The sequence below is a fragment of the Lotus japonicus genome, chromosome 1 (genome assembly GCF_012489685.1).
Source record: "Lotus japonicus ecotype B-129 chromosome 1, LjGifu_v1.2".
In the NCBI taxonomy this organism is placed as follows: Eukaryota; Viridiplantae; Streptophyta; class Magnoliopsida; order Fabales; family Fabaceae; genus Lotus; species Lotus japonicus.
In genome coordinates, this window is record NC_080041.1 from 65,224,734 (window position 1) to 65,247,060 (window position 22,327).

At 38.3% G+C, this 22,327-nt stretch overlaps 1 non-coding gene across 1 annotated transcript; it reads right to left on the reverse strand.

Annotated features, from left to right (window-relative positions):
- Positions 1 to 8,076: 8,076 nt before the first annotated feature.
- LOC130734820 (small nucleolar RNA R71) lies at positions 8,077 to 8,183 on the reverse strand. The gene has a single exon (XR_009018161.1). It is a non-coding gene; the product is annotated as a small nucleolar RNA R71 (small nucleolar RNA).
- Positions 8,184 to 22,327: the final 14,144 nt, after the last annotated feature.

Sequence of the window (22,327 nt, forward strand, 5' to 3'; positions counted from 1 at the left end):
TTCTTAACTGAAGGACAATTAAATGAAAATAATATACAATACAACTTCTTGTTCTCTATAATTTCAAATAAATGGATAAGATCAATATTAACTTTGAGACTTTAATATAGAGTATCTAACCATTTATATCAAGTTGAAGCAAACTCTACTATTACATATGACCTAGGAGCATAAAACTCTTCAAGCTCTTTATCTCCTTGCAAGTGCTAAGAAAGAAATTCACCTAAATTACTACACATGATAGCCCTCTTTGGAGAAACAATCATATGCAACAATTTAGAGAAAAACAAGAGATATATTATAGCACAATGTCAAACAAATTGTCATTACAATCTATGTAAATGATCCACTTTGGTGATCAATTTTTACATATACTTTCACAATCAATTCAAACTGGAATGCATTAGAATAAGCACAACAAGATATATAGCTTTAATCAACATAAGTTATCTTAATGAGGAAAACGTTAGTACACATTCTCCTTTGGGCAGAAAGTATACACCAAGGTCGCAACCAAGGCCAGAACCTCAAATGAAGTGATTCAATGAGCATACATTGAATTTGAAAGTTCATCCCCTTTGGGCAGATAAATTCTCTAAGTCAATGCACCCCCAAAACTACATTCATAAATTTTAAGGACATGCTACTCAATGAGCATACATTGGGCTTAGAAATCTACCCCCTTTATGGGGATAGACCTCCTAGACCATTGTACCCCCAATAGCTACATCCATAAGACAATTTCAATCAATCACTACATACAATAACCCCCTTTGGGCAGATAACTGCATTAAATGATTAAAAATATTCCTCAAACTACAAAGAGACTTTTGTAAACTAGAATGAGTAATCTCACTTTGGTGGTATCACACATAATAATTCATAAAAGTTCTTGCCTAAGATTTTTTTTTTGTTTTTTTTTTCTTGCCAAAATCATGACTGAGTTCCAGCCAATGTGCATCCATAAATAAACATTACTGGTCATGAATTCATATAGCATTCTCAATAAATTTTCTACTTGCATAGTTCAAACACAAGCCTACAATCCAATAAAATTGTAAACCAAGCATATCAAATAGGCTAATAGAACTGAGTTTCAACACTTAATCCATTCAAATACATGACATATTAATTTTCCAGAATATTATTTTCAATATATCAGCTGGAAAATAAATAAATGATTCACCTTTTATTACTCTCCATATAAGTCCTCATTATTATAAAATATGGATAAATATATGGAAAAAACGTACCTCAATGTAAGGATTGAACAAAATATTTTGTCATTGTGTCAAACACTCTTAAATGATGAGGTCATTCTAAGACTTTTCACCACGTCTAATTTGCTCAAGTCTCAAAAGTGAATCGAATCAAAATTGAAGCAAATGTCATAGCATTACAATAATGTTATAAAATTATCGGTGGTGATCTTATTGAACAAATAAATGCATGGTCTATACATATGCTCCCACTCTTTCCAACAATGATCACTAAGACATTGGAAGATATGCTAACTCTAAATATTTCTTTAAAAGAAATATTCAAGAACGCAGCGGAAAAAATATTAGAAAGAGATTCATGGACGACATTACATTGTCAAGTCTAATAATATCATATAACACCCCAGATCAATAATTTAGTCTTCAATGTTCTAAAATATTTGTTTCATGTCACTTAAAAGAGAGCATATAATTCATATGCATCAAACATGAAAACTTCAAATTCTTCACCACTAATAAATCACAAGCATGAGAGTTTAATCCTACATCATATTTCATTTATAGAATCAAGGAAAATACCATGACATATCACTCCATCTCTCCTTTGGGCAGAGAATGTAGGACATGTCTGGTATAAACCAACATAGAAGAATTCTTTTAAGCATTCAAATAAAATATGCTCACCAATAAGAGACTATGTTGTAAACAGATTTTATAAATTAGTGCAAACAAAATCACTTTGGTGAATTTCATTCAAACTAGGTAATTCATAAGCCACAAACTTTGAACAATCCAAAACTGACAAGTTCGGTTGAAAGGCATCAAACAACCGCATAATGCATCTGATTTTAATTTAAACACGCAACTTTAAGCAAGAAAAGACATTATCATAAGATTCATAACATTGCAAAATAATTTTCTAAGATAAAATCTTTTTAAAACTCTAGATACACTTAAAGAGATTTGTAAAATTGCAGTTATTAAAAGGTAAAACTAAGTAAAAGTAGTATATCAGGTGGATAAAAATTTGCTCAAAGCACACCACCAATTCACTATTAAGCTGGTGCATTTGTACTTGTTTAGTTTTACTCTCCACCATCAAGGTTTGAAATCTAGAATCATCTTTTGATATTCAAAATAAAGAAAATGTCATAAAACAAATTTAACCAATGAGATAGCCCAGAAACCTTTGTTACTCCCATGATTCTAGTCAAGTTCTGTGTTACGGAGCACATCACTAAACAAGATGTGAACCAGATGTTATGTAATTTAACTTACGAAGCCCCATGGGTTCGTTTCTCACGCCCAACATGACAGTGTAGGCCATTTGATGTCAAGTACATTTTGAGAAATAAAGGATTTAGGCCCAATGGTTTTTACTGACAGAAGGAGAAAATCAAAAGGGGTAACGATTCGACTTATATAACAACAATTGGGTCTAGCCGGCCTAACATCCGTTTCTTGATCTTAGTTCAAAATTCTATTTTTACAGTCTTTCTCTATTAATATAGAACCCACGTTTCGTTTACTGATTCACTTTAAGCAAGAGAAAAGAAGTAGCGCACTTGATGCAATACAAATAACCCATACGAATCGTAACCCACACAGATTTCAGAAAGAAATTCGAGGGATGTACACATAACTGAGATGGGTCCTAAAATCATATACGGTATGCTCTCATACCACATGTAAGCATAAATAGGAATCCATACATGATTATAGAACACCAAATAGAATGAGATAGATTGTGTACCTGACAAATCATGAATGGAATAAGAATTCTTGTTTTCATCACCGGATCTTGTGACAGTCAAGTGACTGAAAATGACTAGGGCTTCCTCTGTATCTCATACTCCCTTTCACAGCCATCAATGGGGCAAGCTGTGGAGCCAGATTAGATTAGTGATTACAGAGGGGACCTAGCCAACTTATATTTAACCCTAGTCCCTTCCCATCATGGGCCTATAGGTTAAGGCCTACACTGCAGTCCACACTAATCAATACAGATATCCAAGCCCAAATAAATAGATCACTTAAATGTTTAAGTTGGCCTTCATATGCACTTCTCTGGATCATGAATTAGCTCGTTTTTATCAAAAACAAAAACTGCAATTGATTGAAGCCCACAAGAATTAATAAATAATTCTTACATGCAACCCACATTATGACATGATCCGACTACTTAACTTGAACTGTGATGCAAACTTCTCTGTAAAATGTGGAATGTCATAACCCCAAAGCATAGTGAGTAAAACTATTGACAATAGTAAAAACATTTACAACGATGACATTCCAACATACCCGTGTGGAATGTATGAAAATCCTCCTTCAAACACATACAACATACACATACATTTTTACAATTAATTATATCACATTTTAACAACACCCATGATTTGCCTTTCCATTGGCTCTCTTAAGGTCACTAAGTTTGCCCTGCAATGTTGTAATCTTTCTTTTCACCTTTTACTATGCATTCAGGATTCACCTTTATACTAGCCCTCTTAAGGTCACTAGGTTTGCCCCGCAATATCATAAACTTTATTTTCTCTTTTACTCTACATTCATGATTCGCCTTTATACTAGTCCTCTTAAGGTCACTAGGTTTGCCCACAATGTTATAGTCTTTCTTTTCTCTTTTACTCTACATTCAGAATTCTCCTTTATACTAGCACTCTTTAAGTTGCCAGGTTTGCCCCGCAATGTTATAGTCTTTCTTTTCTCTTTTACTCTACATTCAGGATTCGCCTTTATACTAGCTCTCTTTAAGTTGCTAGGTTTGCCTGCAATGTTATAGTCTTTTTTTGCTTATTCAGAATGTCTTTCTTTACTTTTACTTTTCATGGGTCATGCCTTAACATTTGACATACAAGTATAGTCATTTCCTTCATGTGTGAAATTTGACATACATAACATACAACAAATCACTCATGTACTGTTTCAGTCAAACATACATATCACTTATACAAGGTAATTATATGATCATGCATATCATAGTAACATACAATTACAATATGACTCACTAAATCTTACCAAACATTCATATCATGAATGTACTCTCATTACACAAGTCATCCGATAAGGTTACAAGATAACAAACATATTTACACATATAACACAACTCAAATATTTAACTTACCTATCTTTTTCCCCATGATCTAAATTGAGTTAAAATAAACTAAATTAGATGATATCTATCTTTCTAAAAAGCTAAGAAACAAGTTTCATTCCTATATTTCACTTAGAACTTAAGTCAAACACCTCATGGGCGAAATTGAATCTGTAATACAAAATAGATGTTGCTGAATTTCCCATGCTGACCTCTACTAAGTAAAGTAGTCATAACTCAACCAACATATATCCAAACAACATGAGACTAGTGCCAAAAGTTCCATAACATCCATTGTAACAACCCGATTTCGGTGGCGTCACTTTAGTAACCAAAAAGAAGCTTAAAGCGGAAAAACGTGAATTATTTTTTTTTCGATAATAAAATTAAAAACTGAAAGAAATGAAACTCAACAACAAAAGATAACATAACTAATATACAATAATATTTACAGCCCCCGCCGTAAGTAGCGAACCTCGTCACGAGTAACCTCCAGTGACGGAAAGTAACAGAAAGTAACGCCCATAGGCAAAATGTACAATCCAAAAGAAAGGTCAAGTGTCCGCAACACTGTCCCTCGAAATGAGAATAAGTCAGCCCAAACGGCCTAAAACAAGACCCCCTAGTCCAACCAACTCTCTGTGATTTCCGTAGAGAAATCACACAAAAGCTATCGGTAGGAAACTACCCTGTCCCCAAATAAAACATGACGGTCATAGCTAAGACTCTACTCCTACACTAATCCTGTCTCGAGTAAGTCGCTCGGTGGCCAGTGGGGTCGGCCACCCATGAACCGTAGTCCTCCTGATCAATCATCTCCAACCTAGTCCCCCCCCGAAGGGTGAACCATCATGAACCAGTCCGCCATGGACATCTGACAAAGGGCGTAGTCCGTCAAAGCACACACAGAAGACGCGAGGGTCAACTCCAAAGAATTATGTAAATAATAAATCCAATAGGTAAAGATAAGGAGTAGCCACTTAGGCTTATAAGTTAGAGATAGCATCCTAGGGTTGTACAGTTCACAATGAATATAAAAGACGATAATAACAATTAGCATGCATCAAATAGATTTAACAAGTATCAATCACACTCAGCGACTAAGTTAGTATGCGTGTTGCATGAAATGCAATGCTGGTTGACAAGATGCATTCCGGAAAGATGGGCATCAACGAGTTCTAGCTAACTTAATGTCTCTATAAAGAATACCCTAAGGTAAATATCGATTCTGCGACAAAATACAATTAATCATAAAAAGAGTGCAATCACTCATGATAACTCTTCGAGTCGTCGATGCTTTCACGAAGTCTCACGCTTCAGTGAAGTCTTATACAATCACGAAGTCTCACGCTTCAGTGAAGTTTTATGCTTTCACGAGGTCTCACGCCTCAGTGAATTTACACACTTGCACGAAGTCTCACGCTTTAGGGAAGTTACATGATGTTCACGAGGTATCACGCCTCAGTGAAGATCCATGCTTTTCACGAGGTCTCACGCCTCAGTGAAGCTTCTCGGCTCATCCCTTGGATGGCTAAACAAACTGCTCAAAGAGCGAAGGAGTATCAACATACTCAGAACTTGCAATTTCCCTAAAACTTGGATTCGACGACACTTCTCATTTTTCAAAACTAAAATTCAATCCTAAGCTTGCATCCGAGATTGTTGATGACCCTATTTTTGTAGTGTTTTTAGGGTCATTTCTTTGTTTGTTTTGAGTCTTTTTGTTGAGTCTCATGTAGTGTTTCATGCATTTTTATCTTTTCTTGAGTCTTTGTTTTGTTTTGGTAATTTTGTAGTTTTATAGGGAGTTTTCTTGCATTTCAAGTTAAGTTTAGGACTTGCATGATTTTCTTTTGTTTTATGAAGGACCTCTTGTGCTAATGAGCTCTTTGAGCTTCTAGATTTTTCCTTGTCTTTGTGGTTAAGTATGCAGATCAAAAGCTGAAGAAGAAAGAAAGCCAAGAAGCTTGGAATTGAAGGAAGACTTAAAAGAGGAATTAAAGAGGAGTTACAGAAGCTGAAAAGGCTGTTCCAGGCGAGCTTGAGCGCCTAGGCGCTGGGAATTGGCGCCTAGGCGCTAGTACAAAATGATGGAAGCCAGGGAATTGGCGCCCAGGCGCTGGGAATTGGCGCCTCGGCGCCAATTAGGGTCCAGAGGCATGTTTTTCACATGCAATTGGCGCTCAGGCGCTCTGAATTGGCGCCTAAGCGCCCAGTCTCGTTTGTTTTGCTTATAAATAAGGCTTAGGCCAATTTCTTTGAGGAGTTAGACATTTTTACTCATTTTTGATCAAGTTTGAGAGCTGAGGAGAACTTTGGGGCCAAGGGAGGCTTCCAACTTGTATTTTTCTCAGGTTTTCATTACATTTTCTGCATGAATTCTCTAGCCATGAGTGGCTAGTTTCTTTTTTGCTTTGGGTTAAGAGATTCTATGAAATTTTAGTTTGTTAAATCCTATCTCTATGCATGAGTTATTGATTCAATCTTGTATTTCAATTCCTTATTGCATGTTTAGCTTTGGTGCACCTTTGCTATAGGCTAGATTATAATCAAATGGAAGTTTGTTATGATTTAGGGACATGAATTGAAATAGATCCTTCTATACTTGCTTCTAGGCATAGAGTAAGGGTGGGGTTTTGTTGGCCTGAATATACATGCTTATTTACCTCTTATGAATGTTTAAGTACACAAGGAATTGGGCTTATCTTTCAGTTTGAGAGAATTACTTTTGTGAGGAATCAACTAGTAAGTACATAGGCTATAACAACAAGAGATAAATCAAGGTTTCACATGCATAGGATAGGTGAACTAAAGTGGATTAGATGATCAACAACCCAAGGCAATTTTTCATCAATTGTTATTTACATCATTTTCAACATTGCTCTTTTGCAAAACCTTTGTCACAATCAACCAAAACCAATTTCTGAATTTTACTGTTTTAAGAACTTGCAAACTTTAGGCTTAAATCAACAATTCTCACTCACAATCCCTGAGGTTTGATATTTTAAAACCCGGAGGTATTCGTACACTTGCGAATTGACCAACAAGTTTTTGGCGCCGTTGCCGGGGATTGTTTGTGGTTTTCGGTTTAAGTTAAAGAGTTTGTTTGTTTGTTTTACTAAGCATTGCATTGAATAGGTGTTACTAACATTTTCTCTGCTTTTGTGATTTCAGTTTATGCACAATAGACTTGGTTCGGATCCACTGTTGTTTGATCCGGAGCCAGAACGCACCCTCCATCGTCGACGAGCTCAACAAAGAGCTGTTGAGATAGCCGCTATGGCTGCCCATATGACGAAGGAGGAGATGCAAGCCCACATTGAAGAAAGAGTGAATGAGGCTATTTCTCAAAGACTTCAAGAGCAAGAATTGGAGAACGTCAATCGTTCTCTTAGAGACCTCACCTTGGCTGCCATGAGCTACGATTATCCGGGCAGCATAGTTTCCCCGGATGGCACGGGAAATTTTGAGGTGAGGTCGGCATTCATTAATTTGGTGAGCCAAAATCAGTATGGTGGAGGTGCTCTTGAAGATCCTCATGCACACATGGAGCGGTTTATCCGCAATTGCAACACCTACAGAGTTTAGAATGTTTCAGCGGACACCATCCGCTTGAGTTTATTCCCCTTTTCATTGAGGGATACTGCTGAGGAGTGGTTGAACTCACAGCCCCAAGGTAGCATTACATCTTGGGAAGACTTGGCTGAGAAGTTCACCACCAGGTTTGTTCCAAGAGCCCTCTTGAGAAAGTTCAAGAATGACATCATGACTTTTACTCAATCCACCGATGAGAATCTCTATGAAGCTTGGGAGAGGTTCAAGAAGCTCTTGAGGAGGTGTCCTCAACACAACCTTACCCAAGCTGAACAAGTAGCAAAGTTCTATGATGGTCTCCAATATTCTTCGAGGTTTGGTTTGGATGAGGCTTCAAGTGGAGAGTTTGATGCCTTACTTCCACAAGTGGGGTACGAGTTGATTGAAAAAATGGCTATAAGAGCCATGAACTCTAGTAATGATCGCCAAGCCCGAAGAGGAGTCCTTGAGGTTGAAGCTTATGATCAACTTATGGCCTCCAACAAGCAACTCTCCAAGCAAATGAATGAGATTCAAAATCAAATGAAGACTACCAAGATTGGTGGTCGAGTTGCCAAGGTGGAGTGTGTGACTTGTGGAGGGCCACTTGACAGCGAAGAATGCACAGAGACTAGACCGGATGAGGAAGTGAAGGCTATGGGTCAAGCTCGGAATGACCCATTTTCAAATACTTACAATCCAAGATGGAGGAATCACCCTAATTTCTCTTGGAGGCAAGGTAGTAGTGGGCAAGGAAATGGTTTTCAAAGACAATTTCCTAGCCAGGGATTCCAAGGCCAAAGTTCAAGACAACCTCAAGAGCGAGGAGAAGGTGAAGGGGGTGGTTCAAAGAAAAGCTTAGAAGAGTTGGTGGAAACTTTCATCAACCGGACGGAGAATAATTACAAGAATCAAGAGGCGGCTATCAAGAATCTTGAGAATCAATTTGGCCAGCTAGCCAAGAAAATAGCCGAGAGACCTCAAGGTAAATTTCCTTCCGACACTATCCCCAATCCTAAGCAAGAAAATGCCTCTGTTGTAGCCACTAGAAGTGGGAGAGTGATGAATGAATTGAAGAAAAAAACAGAGGGAGAAAAGAGAGAGGAGATAGTGGGAGGAGAAGTAGTTGTGCCTATTAAGGTGAGAGAGGAAGTTGATCTTACTCCTGAAACTAGCAAGGTTCCGTTCCCTAAAGCATTGGCTAAGAGGAGCTTAGATAAAAAGTTTTCAAAATTTGTTGATGTTTTCAAAAAGCTCCACATTAGTATTCCTTTTGCTGATGCTTTGGAACAAATGCCTATATATGCTAAGTTTATGAAGGATATTTTGCATAAGAGAAGAAGGTTGAAGGGAGTAGATGAGACGGTGTTGATGACGGAGGAATGTAGTGCCATTTTGCAGCGGAAGATGCCAAAGAAAAGAAGGGACCCCGGAACTTTCACTATTCCGGTAGAAATTGAAGGCATGGCGGATGTGGAAGCCTTGTGCGACATTGGAGCGAGTGTCAATTTGATGCTGCTCACCATGTTTGAGAGGCTGAACCTAGGAGAGGTTACTCCAACCATACTCTCATTGCAAATGGCGGACCGATCCCTTAAGACTCCATATGGGATTATGGAGGATGTAATGGTGCGGGTGGACAAGTATGTGTTCCCCGTGGACTTTGTTGTGCTTGATATGGAGAAGGATGAGAAGATTCCTCTCATCCTTGGTCGACCTTTCTTAGCTACTGGTAGAGCTAAGATTGATGTTGACAAGGGTCACCTCATTCTCCGTGTTGGTAAGGAAAAGGTACGGTTTTCTATTTTTAATCCTATGATTGAGACTAACCATGACAATGACTTTGTCTGTGATGTGATTAGAAGCAGGTCAAAGGTTTCAGAAGAGACCCCCAACGTTAATGCCCAAATTGATGAGTTCCATCCGGCTCTCATCAAGCTTGTTAGTGGTAACAAGTATGGGGGGTCCAAGTACGAGAACTTACATGCTCATATGGTGAAGTTTACCCAAGCTAGCACCCTTGCTAAGATTGAGGGTGTTTCAAGTAATGAAGTGAAGATTAAACTCTTCCCTCATTCTTTGACGAAGGAGGCTAGAGCTTGGTTTGATGAGCAAGAGGACATTGCCTCATGGGAGGATTTACTCCAGAGGTTTTGTGCAAGGTTTCTTCCTTGCACTTGTGGTAAGTTAATCAATGGAAAGAAATTTCCTTCCTAACACCATCGGAAGGAGAGTCCACCTAGGACTATAACCTAGGGCTAAATGGGAGACAACCCATTCTTTTTATTTTGCTCTTCTTTATCTTTTTATTTTGTAGTATTTTAGGTGTTTAATTTCAAAAAAAAAAAGTAAAAAATTTTGTGAAAAAGCTGGGCTGAGCGCCTAGGCGCCAATTCATGAGCGCCTAGGCGCCAATTAGTGGCAGAGGCACTACCTCTGGAACTGGTTTGAGCGCCTGAGCACTCCCCTCGAGCGCACAAGCTCCTGTACGTGTTTTGCCCACTTTTTGGGTTTTAAAACACCAACCTTTTCATTTTCCCACTCTTTACTCCCATTCTCCCATAAAAAACGCACCCCACTCTCTCCATACCCCATTTCTACTCCTCATTTCTCACTTGCACACACATTAGCTCTTTCTTTTGCTTCCAAGTTCTGCATTGCATCAAGCTCATTCCACTTGCACCCACTCACTCTCAAGTCAAGGTAAGTTCCATCTTCCACTTCCCTTCATCATAGTTCATGGGTTTTGCAATGCATGCTTCATTGGGGTTTGGGTGAGTGATTTGTTGTTTGTGCAAGTTGGGTGTGGGTTGTTTGTGTTCTTAGTGGGTTGATTTTGTACTTAATTGGAAAGGGGTTGTGGATTTGTGAGGAATGGGTAGTTAGGATTTTGTGGATTAGTTTAGTTTAGCTTTTGCTTATAAGGTGTTTGTTAGAATGCTTCAATGGGTTTTCTTAATCGATTTTCGGCAAGTGCTTATGTGGTAATCTTTCTCTCTTTGCCAAAATCACTAAGAGACTTGTTGGGTGCTCTTAGGAAGTTTAATTTTTTATTTTTTTGTACAAAGTTTCTTCTTTCATTTCTTTTTATTATTGAACTAACATCTCTAACATTTGTGGCTTGTGTATGGGCTAACAATTTTGCAGATGCCTGTAAAAAGAGCAAGAACCAACACAAGAGCTGCAGCTTCTTCCTCCACCTCCCGGAGCTTTGATCGCTCCCGCTTCCTTTCATTGAAAAAGGAGGAGTTTTATCGATCTCACCTAGCACACAAGGAGTGTGTGAAGGAGCGGGGAGTTCTTTATCGGGAGGGGAGAAGAGACCTCTTGGGCATGCAAGAAGCCATGGAGATTAGGAGGTGGAAGAATTGGGTCAACCCCATTCCGTTTGCTTGTGAGGTCATGGTTAGGGAGTTCTACGCTAACACCTACTGTGACAATCAAGAGGACAGGTCCAGGCCACCGGTGAATTCATCTTGGTTCAGGGGAGATGTGATTGACTACAATCCAGCAGTCATTCGCAGGCATCTTGGTCTCCTCACGGGGGACCAAGAGAAGGAGCTTTTCCCCGAGAAGGCCACCTATCATGAGCTCTTAGAGGAGAAGTCACCGGAGATCTTGGAGGACATGAAGGCAGTGATTGTTAGGCCTGGGAGGGACTGGGAAGCAGTTGATGATGAGATCATTTTTGTACGGAGGAAGGATATGACACCGCTGGCTAGAGTTTGGGCTGAATTTTTGCAGGATTCCCTCATTCCTAGCTCTAACAAATCTGAAGTTAGAGAGGTTACAATGGCTGCCATCTATTGCATTGTGAGAGGCCATCCTATGGACGTGGCTACCATCATTGCTGGTCGGATTTATTCCCTCTACAACGGGAGTAAAGATAAGCATCGGCCCATCTTTCCTCACTTGATTTGCTCTTTGATTCATGCAGTGAGGGACAGAGCTAGGAGGCCAGTCCATGTTATTGAGAAGAGGTTGCCTGTGGCACCTCTGCTCAGTAAGGAGAGGATCACTCAACTTTATAAAGAATGGACGGCAAGAATGCCTCAAGAGGAGGAAGAGGAAGAGGATCCTGAGGAGCCAGCGGAAGAAGATGAAGAAGAAGAGGAAGAAGAAGAGGAGGAAGAAGAAAATGTTGAGGTGGTAAATGAGGTGGTTACTCCACCACGTGCTGACCCTTCTCCTGCTTGGATGGAGGCCGCTTTCGGGCGAATGTTTTTGAGGCAAGATCGCCTACACAGGGATCTTGACCTCCATTGGAGGGGAGGTAGCACATCAGACCCCAGGTACAATGGGCCCATGGATTTTAATACCTTGGAGCAGGGGATGATAGACTTGAGTTTAATGCATGATGCTGGTGTCCATCCGGATTATGGCGATGGAAGGGGTGACCATGACCCCATGGAGTGACTTTGTTGAGGTATTCCTACTCTTAGTTTAGGTCATGCATCTTTGGCATATTTCTCAATTTGTAGTTTTTGTTTTTCTTTTTATCATGCATCGTTAGTTAGTTTTGTTTTTCTTGGGTCTTTTACTTCCCTATACTCACATGCTTTTAGCTATAGTTTTGCTTCCCTACTTATGCTGTTTTTGAAAATGCTTTTGTGAATACTTGTTGTTGTTTTTGGGGATGAGTGATTGCATGTTTGGGGAAGAGAGGAGGAGACTTCGGTCTTCCGAGTGTGTCTTGAGAAAGGAGTCGAGGTGAGTCCATTAAGGGTCTATCTTTGACCCTTCACCATAAAAAATCTCTGGAGGATCCTGACTCACTTGCAATTCTTGGTTCTGCATTAATTTCACTCATAGCATGCTTTGTGATTCTTGCTTTATTCTTGAGACTTGTACGATTTCTTGAGATTCTGAGTTTGTTGGTTGAACATTACCTTTAGTTGTCCCATTTGAGCTTAATTGGAGAATCTTTTTGTAGCCAAAAGTTTGGGATGGATGTTTGGTTGGAATATTGGGGAGTGTTGGTCCTTGTTATTATTGAATGGAGCTGAAAAAGTTGTGAAATAGTCTCTTGCCCCAAATAAAAAGTTAAAAAAAAAAACTCCTAAATAAAAGTTGGAGTTGAAAAAAAAGAAGGAAAAAAGAGTTTGGAAAAGGGGTGCAAGAGACTTGTGCTAAAATGTTTGTTGTGAAAAGCTCCGGAGTTAATAGAAGAGGACCACACTCAATGTGCTTGAAAGCCTAGTTTTCCCTTAGGGACCAACCACCATCATGCTTTACCTAGCCAATGTTTCAACCCTTATGGAAGTCTCTTTGAATTTTTGCATGTTTGATCATTGTTGCTATTGAGTGAATGATATTCAGGACCTATGAACTTGCTTGTGTGCTTAGTGCACTAAATAAACATCTCATCCTAGGATTTTTAGATCTATATGCTTCTCACGAATGGGCTCTACACTCTTCTCTTTTCAAAAGATGCATGAAGTAGGTTGTCGGGTCTTTCTCTTGGAACTAGCTGTGATTACTTGGTCCCCCTGTTTTTGTGAAGTATTCCTTGTTGAGAGCACTTGTTTGGGAGCATTTCTTGCGCTTGAGGGCAAGCGAGCGTTGTTTACGCTCGAGGGCGAGCTGTCGTTGAGTATAGTGGTGTGATGACCCTATTTTTGTAGTGTTTTTAGGGTCATTTCTTTGTTTGTTTTGAGTCTTTTTGTTGAGTCTCATGTAGTGTTTCATGCATTCTCATGCATTTTTATCTTTTCTTGAGTTTTTATTTTGTTTTGGTACTTTTGTAGTTTTATAGGGAGTTTTCTTGCATTTCAAGTTAAGTTTAGGACTTGCATGATTTTCTTTTGTTTTATGAAGGACCTCTTGTGCTAATGAGCTCTTTGAGCTTCTAGATTTTTCCTTGTCTTTGTGGTTAAGTATGCAGATCAAAAACTGAAGAAGAAAGAAAGCCAAGAAGTTTGGAATTGAAGGAAGACTTAAAAGAGGAATTAAAGAGGAGTTACAGAAGCTGAAAAGGTTGTTCCAGGTGAGTTTGAGCGCCTAGGCGCTGGGAATTGGCGCCTAGGCGCTAGTACAAAATGATGGAAGCCAGGGAATTGGCGCCCAGACACTGGGAATTGGCGCCTAGGCGCCAATTAGGGTCCAGAGGCATGTTTTTCACATGCAATTGGCGCTCAGGCGCTCTGAATTGGCGCCTGAGCGCCCAGTCTCGTTTGTTTTGCTTATAAATAAGGCTTAGGCCAATTTCTTTGAGGAGTTAGACATTTTTACTCATTTTTGATCAAGTTTGAGAGCTGAGGAGAACTTTGGGGCCAAGGGAGGCTTCCAACTTGTATTTTTCTCAGGTTTTCATTACATTTTCTGCATGAATTCTCTAGCCATGAGTGGCTAGTTTCTTTTTTGCTTTGGGTTAAGAGATTCTATGAAATTTTAGTTTGTTAAATCCTATCTCTATGCATGAGTTATTGATTCAATCTTGTATTTCAATTCCTTATTGCATGTTTAGCTTTGGTGCACCTTTGCTTTAGGCTAGATTATAATCAAATGGAAGTTTGTTATGATTTAGGGACATGAATTGAAATAGATCCTTCTATACTTGCTTCTAGGCATAGAGTAAGGGTGGGGTTTTGTTGGCCTGAATATACATGCTTATTTACCTCTTATGAATGTTTAAGTACACAAGGAATTGGGCTTATCTTTCAGTTTGAGAGAATTACTTTTGTGAGGAATCAACTAGTAAGTACATAGGCTATAACAACAAGAGATAAATCAAGGTTTCACATGCATAGGATAGGTGAACTAAAGTGGATTAGATGATCAACAACCCAAGGCAATTTTCCATCAATTGTTATTTACATCATTTTCAACATTGCTCTTTTGCAAAACCTTTGTCACAATCAACCAAAACCAATTTCTGAATTTTACTGTTTTAAGAACTTGCAAACTTTAGGCTTAAATCAACAATTCTCACTCACAATCCCTGAGGTTCGATATTTTAAAACCCGGAGGTATTCGTACACTTGCGAATTGACCAACAATTGTTATCATTATTTAAAGGTTTAGAGGTTATTTAATGTCTTATGAATTTTCCTTGTAAAAATAGTTTCCATTTAGTCTTATCGTATTTTCCTATGAGTTTTCAAAGATCCCATAATCCCAAGTAATTCCCAGAGAATGTGTCGATCCACTAAAACATAACGAGGCTCGAGCTCCGTTCGTCCCGTCAAACTTTCTCAAAATCTCATAAAAATTTGGCATGACTTGCCCGTTATCCTCACTCTCCAGCACCACAGATATATGTGTAATAGCATAGTTAAATCAACACAGTCCAACAATCTTGGCTCATATATCAACACATCCTAAATTAACCACGTAGCACTTAGCATATAGAGCAGATATCACACATCCTAGATTAACCATTTAACACATAGCATGTGATTCAAACTCAAAAACAGTCAATAGATGAATAATCATCATTGTCAGCCGAAGCCTCAGAAAACATTTTCCCAGTCAAACACAAACAAGTGCATAAACAGTAAATCAAGTCGAATGCGTCGACACCTAAAGCATTAGCTAATAGTTTAGTGAGTAGCCCTCACCTGTAGTTCCTCCAGGGTTCTCTTCACACGCTCCTTCACAATCAACTCCTTGTTCTTCGGGAAATTCCTCAAAAGAACCTTTAGAGCAAAAACCACAGAAATCAATCACAATGAGTCAGAAACTCAGCAAACAATAGATACTAGGGTTACACGAAGTAGCATATACTCCGAGGTACGATAATCTAACGAAATCGGACAAGTTTTCGAAAAAGAAATTTTCCCCCTCCCCTAAGGTAGCTCACGGCCACTATGCACAATTAGGTGAGCCGATTTTTCTTCGATCAAACTTGATTCCTAGGTTATCATTAGCCGTAACTAAGACGAATCTAAGCTCAAAAAAATTATCGGATCGAAAACTGTCGCAGGGGTATTTTGGTCATCATTTTCAGCTAAGAATTTCAAAATTAAAATTTCGAAAAACAAATTTGATGGGAACGTCAACAACGACGTTTATGACGACTAATCCTACTAGCACTAAGCTAAGTCGATAGTTTTCAGCTTAAAGGTTGCAACTTTGCTTAAAAATGGGTATTTCTCATAGAAATTGATTCCGGCGGCATTTCGGCGACATTCGGCAAAATGTAATCCGCTAGAAGTACTCTTGGGCATGTAGGGAAGATGTTTAGACACTAAAATCAAGCTATTTAGACAGTTTTACAAAAAGCTCCAAACTTTGAGCACAGAAAGGCATAGAAGAAGTTTACAGAAACGACGATCAGAAGTGAGGGATAGTAACTATACCTCGTAATCTTCAAGTAGCAATGAACTGTGAAGCAATCGGGCAAGAAACGACGAAAAATCAATTCCTCCTCCTCCTCTTGAGAGCTCGCGGGTTTGGGAAGAAAATGGGGTGGGTTTTTCCCAAAATTTTCATTTCTTGGCTATTTATAGGTTTTGGAAAATGCGGAAAAATGAAAATTTCGCGATTCCGATTTTTCCTGCGCGTTCCTCCGTGAATTCTAAGATAGGTTTTGGCGACAGAATTCCAAAACTCAAAAGAGATTTCTTGGAATTAAGGTAAACGATTCAAAGTCGGTGTAAATCTATTTTACCAGAAAAACTACTTTTTGCAGTGAATGTCGGAAGAGAAAACTTCCTTCTGAATAAAGATTGGAAACATCAAGAGAAATGGGTGTACGCGTGTGGAATCTTCATTTAAAGTTTCGAATAGAAAAATTCTTCATCGTCGGTTGATTTTAGGTTTCTTGAACTATCAGGGTTTTGGTTTCGGCAAACTTCCGAGTATTGGAATTTGACGTTCGTACATTCCAGGGTTTCGTATCGAAATGCTTGTTTATAGACGAATAAGAGAAGTTCTAACATTTCTCTGAAGATTTTTGGAATTAGTTTCCATCGTGTCTTAAAGTGTAAATTAGCTATTTACTAGCGTTCTTGACCTAGGTTTAAGCGAATACTAATTGTGCTATAACTTTTATCGATTTTGATACAATCCTTAGACTTTTCCTGAACTTTCTCCTTCATAAAATTTATTTCATTCAATAAACTCTTGTTCAGGTTTCCCTTCACGATACATCAAACCTAATCGTGAATAGGAATTTTATTCACTTATCCTAAACTTAAAAACTTGGGTCTTACATCCATGGTAACAATTCCAACTTTTCAAGGCCTAATTGAATTGATCTTTGTGGGAAAACGGAGTTCATTTCACAGATTGACCTTCGGTTACTAAATTGGGCATAACTAGAGATATACTTGTTCATAGGATATGAAACCAACAGGAAACTATCAATAACAGAAAGGGCTACAATTCATATGAAGACAACTTCTACGAATTCGGTCATTAACACAAATCGAAAAAGGGTTCAAGAGTTCGTAAGTTTCTGCCGAGTTTTCATTCTAAAAACCCTAACATTCATACCTAATAAAATCAAGAAACCACACACACACAAAGAGGTTTTAGGGGTTCTATTGTCACCTTCATCCTCTTGAGAAAGAGGTTAACATGAACTCAAGTTCCCCAATGCTTGAATCCTCCATGAAAGGCTTGATGAAACTTTCTCCTCCTTCTCTCTTCTTTCTTTCTCTCTTTTTCTTCTCCTCTCTAGTTTTTTCCCTCTTTTTCTTTTCTTTTCTAAACCATGTGTGTATATTAGTGGGAGGATTATGGTTTCTAATTTCATATTCTAAGATTAATTACTACAATACCTCTCTTTCATGCTTCCATATATTGCATTTCATTCTCAAATTTTTTAAGATTAGGGTTTAACCCTCTTACTCCCATTAAATAATCATTCATTAAATTACTGACCACCTCTTAACTTATTTTTTATATATTAAACACTTAAATAATTATAATTACTTAGCAGGGCCGGCCCAACCGTAAGTGAGGCCTAAAGCGAACTTTAAAGTGAGGCCTAAGTGATGTATTTTTGTCTAAAAAAATTTCTTTATTAAATTTTTTATTTAAATTTTATTTTTCGAGCTTTTTGAGATGCAAAATCATTTATTAAATTATCATAATCAATTTGTATTGCATCCAATTCCAATTAGTTAGTACTTTACGGTCCTTTTATATTGTAGAAAAAAGAAATTTTTACTGTATCAAAACTCAACATAACCCTGAAACCATCACAGCAAAGAGGCTAGAGCGTAACTACTTACAATAAAGGGAGTTTTGTCTTCCTATTGATCTTCTCTAGTTCTTCTCAATGGCTAATCAAAGAAAAAATAAATTATGGAGGAGGATTCTTTTATAAAGGATATGAGAGTTTAAGAGACAAATTAAAGACTCTATTTTTTCCCCTTTGAGGCTTGGAGAGACCGAGAGAGTGGCAGGGAGAGTATAAACGTTATTAGGATTTAATTGAGAGAAAAGGGAAGGTCAGAGAATAAAACGTGAAGAAAAAGAATAGGTAACATCAATTAATTGTCAATGAAGATTGCTAATTTCTAGTAATTGTCAATTAAGATTTTTTGAGAAAAATTAGGGAAGAAACAACTAACAAAGTGGCAGGTAATGGTGAGTAATAGTATTTTTTTATTTGAGGCCTTTTTTACTTTGAAAAAAAAAATTTTGAGGCCTAAAACCCTTGCTTGGGTCGCTTGACCCTTGGGTCGGCCCTGTTACTTAGATATAAAATTTGGGGTGTTACACGGAGGAATACAAACTCTTATGTGAGTATCATCTATTGCACCAATACAAACTTTGAAATAGGAGTAATATCTAACATCATCCTAATATCATTTGGAACACCACTCAATGAGAAATCAATAGGTCTAACTATGTCCATGCTAGTCCACACATAGCTTTTAGGATACTTGGAACTGTCTAAGATATTGTTTTTCTGAAATGTTGGAATCTTTCCCCTAAATTACGAACATTACGAATAGAAATTGGCTTACCCAACATGTATAAAAATAAAGCAATGTGCTCATGAATTCCCACGTTACGAGTTGGCCTCAAGTTTATACTTATTTTGTAATGCATCACATAAATGGGAGAACAAATGTTTCTTCATTCTAAACATTTGGAATTTAAGAAACACAAAGATGACATGTTTGACTGGAATCTTTTTGACAACATTACTCATGAAGCAATTTACAACAAGCAACATCACCACATTTTTCTTCTCTCTAACTCTATTGAAGGCACCCCTTCATTAGGTGTTGTTGTTTGGCCACATACAAGGTGTTGTTTTGGTCACATACAAGGTGTTTTTTTGCCACATACAAGGTGTTGTTTTGGCACATACAAGGTGTTTTATCTTGGGTCCTTTTTTGGCTTCTGATATGTGAGTTTGATGCATAATTAGAGGCACGGATTTCCCTGGTCTTCTGCTGGAGTCACGCTTTTTCCTTGCCAGCTTTGATTTTAGTAGTTTTTTATTTTCTTTGTATAACCATTTCTTGGCCTAGCTCTTTAATCTTCTATGTAATCTTTAGGTTTGTCCTTGTTTCGTTTTCTCTGTTTTGCTTCTTGTCTGTAAGGGTATATTTCAATTAATATAATATCTCTATTTCTCAAAAGAAAATTCCTTCTCAACTATTTTGGTAACTAACTGACACAACTCAAGTAAAAGCCACAACTCATAATAATAGACATTTTTAATAACATATCAAACTAAACTAGTACAACTCAAGTGAAAGTCACAACTATTATAAACATTGTAAATAGCATATCAAACTAATACAATACAAGTAAATGCGAGGTAAATATTATGGGACATTACCATACCACAAGTAAGACAGAAAACAGAGCCTAAAAAGAATTGTACCATAGAATAAACAAGATCACAAGTGCAATAACAAATGAGCAAGCAAGCAACCACCACTACAATCAGAAGTAGAGGAACATCAAAGCAGAACTAGGAAGCAATGAAGAGATCAAACCACTACAAAAGAAATTGGGTTATACACATTGAGCAAGATTATAGAATAGAAATATGGAAGAGGTAAGGATTGAGGAAATGAGCAAAACATGTTGGAAGAGAGCAATTACCTTAAGACTTTGAAACTTTTTTACCCTTTACCATTGAAACAAAAATATAGATCAGAAAGTGACCACAACAAAAGAAACTTTTTGTCATTTTCCTAACATGTAGTAATTTATTGCGCCGAATGCTTGCCTACATAGTGTTTCAAGCATTTGCTATATCTAGGTAATGCAACAAAAAACATTGTATTACACAATAAAATATAGTAGTTAGTGTGAGTTTTAATGTATTAAAAAAATGTATCAAGTGGCATTAACCTATAACAGTCTTACCATCCACAACATGATAGCTAAGCCAAGACCCAAATCTCTTCAACATGCCCATGACAAAAAATCAATAGCACAAATCCATATTCCAATTTTTGGAAGATTTTATACCTAGAAAATAAGAAATTATAATTTGAGGCTAATTGAGGTAGGAGCCCTATGACATCAGATTGTGCTACATGACTAGCCCAAATGTTGAAGGAAGCTCGACAAGTTTTTTTGGTAGTAGGAAGCTTTAAGAAAAAAATCGAGTACCTTGCAATGAGTGCTTGAAAGACCTTATTCATGTATTGGAAGTGACCAATGAGCATGGGCGGACTCCATCTCTAGGTTGAAGGTTTTAATTTTGAAGAGAGACTCATGATAAAACATAGATGTCAGCTGTAATTATCAGAATCACCAAATTCTTAGAATCACAATCACAATTATCATAGAAGATAAGAACCACCACTAAAAAGAAATGTCTAGAAAACGGGGTATTGTGCTTGTGTATTCTTGTGGATGGTTTGAGATTTTTTATTTTTGTTATCTCCATTGTCTTATTCCCTCTTTATTAATATCAATATGTAACACCCCGATTTCGGTGGCGTCACTTTAGTAACCAAAAGTAAACTTAATGCGGAAAAACGTGAATATATATTTTTTTTCGATTATAACTAAGACAAGACTGAAATAAATAAAACCCAAGTGCGAAAATTAATAAAACTAATATACAATATATAAACAGCCCCCGCTGTAAGTAGCAACCTCGTCACGAGTGAACCTCCAGTGACGGGTAATAGAAGAGTAGCGCCCGTAGGCAAAAGTACAAACCAAAAGAAAAGGTTAAGTGTCCGCAACACTATCCCTCAAAATGAGAATAAGCTGGCCCATCGGCCTGAAACAAGACTTCCTACGTCCAACCAACTCTCTGTGATTCCCGTAACGAAACCACACAAAAAGCTATAGGTGGGAAACTACCCTGTCCCGAATGAAACAAATGATGTTCAGAGCTAAGACTCTACTCCTACACTAATCCCATCTCGAGGAGCTCACATTAACACTCAATCCTACATGCTAGCGTGATCGTCGTCCGAATCTGAATCCAGAACGACTAAGTCTAGGTACATCCTCCGTCCTCCGCTCGCTATCGCGATGCGCTCCTGTTCCAGCATCCCAACTCTAGTTTCCCCCGAAGGGCGAACCGTCGTGAACTAGTCCGCCAAAGACATCTGACAAAGGGCGTTTGTTCGCCAAAGCACACACAGAAGACGCGAGGGTCAACTCCAAAGAATTATGTAAATAATAGCAAGGATAGATACAGATAATAGGATAGCCACTTAGGCTTTTAGCTAGGGATAACATCCTAGGGTTACATATCTCATGATGAATATAAACGACGATAAATCACAGTTAACATGCCTCAAATAGAATTAACAAGTATCAAACACACTCATCACTAAGTCAGTATGCATGTTGCATGAAATGATATGCAGGTTAACCCAGTTAACCACATGCATTCCGGAAAGGGATGGACATCAAACGGATCAGCCCTAACACCAGCCACGGTGGAACCATTTCGGCCCGCGTGCCTCTTACACCACACAAAGGTAGCCAGATCAGCAGTAAACCCGTAGGTCTGCCATTTCGGTCTGCTACAAGAGACGTCTACAAACGCTCTTTCACGGCATTCCGGGTCTTATGACCATTTTGGAAACCGACGAGGTCCAGAGTACGTCCTGTGTTAATACCTCATTAATGTTGCATGTATGCAAAATGATTAGTCAAACAACGTCTCCGTCCTCACTCGACACGTCGCCACGTGTTCTAGGGAAGTTAAAGTCTCTAAAAGCTTACCCTAAGGTAAAGTCGATTCTGCGACCAAAAGACACACTTCATAACGACACATAGCTGCTCCAACAGCACCACAACAAACGCTGCTCCAACAGCACAATAACAAACGCTGCTCCAACAGCACAACAATAAACGCTGCTCCAACAGCACAACAAACAAACGCTGCTCCAACAGCACAACAACAAACGCTGCTCCAACAGCACGACAACAAACGCTGCTCCAACAGCACAACAAACAAACGCTGCTCCAACAGCACAACAACAAACGCTACACTTGGATCCGACGACACTCCTCGTTTTTCCAAAACTATGAT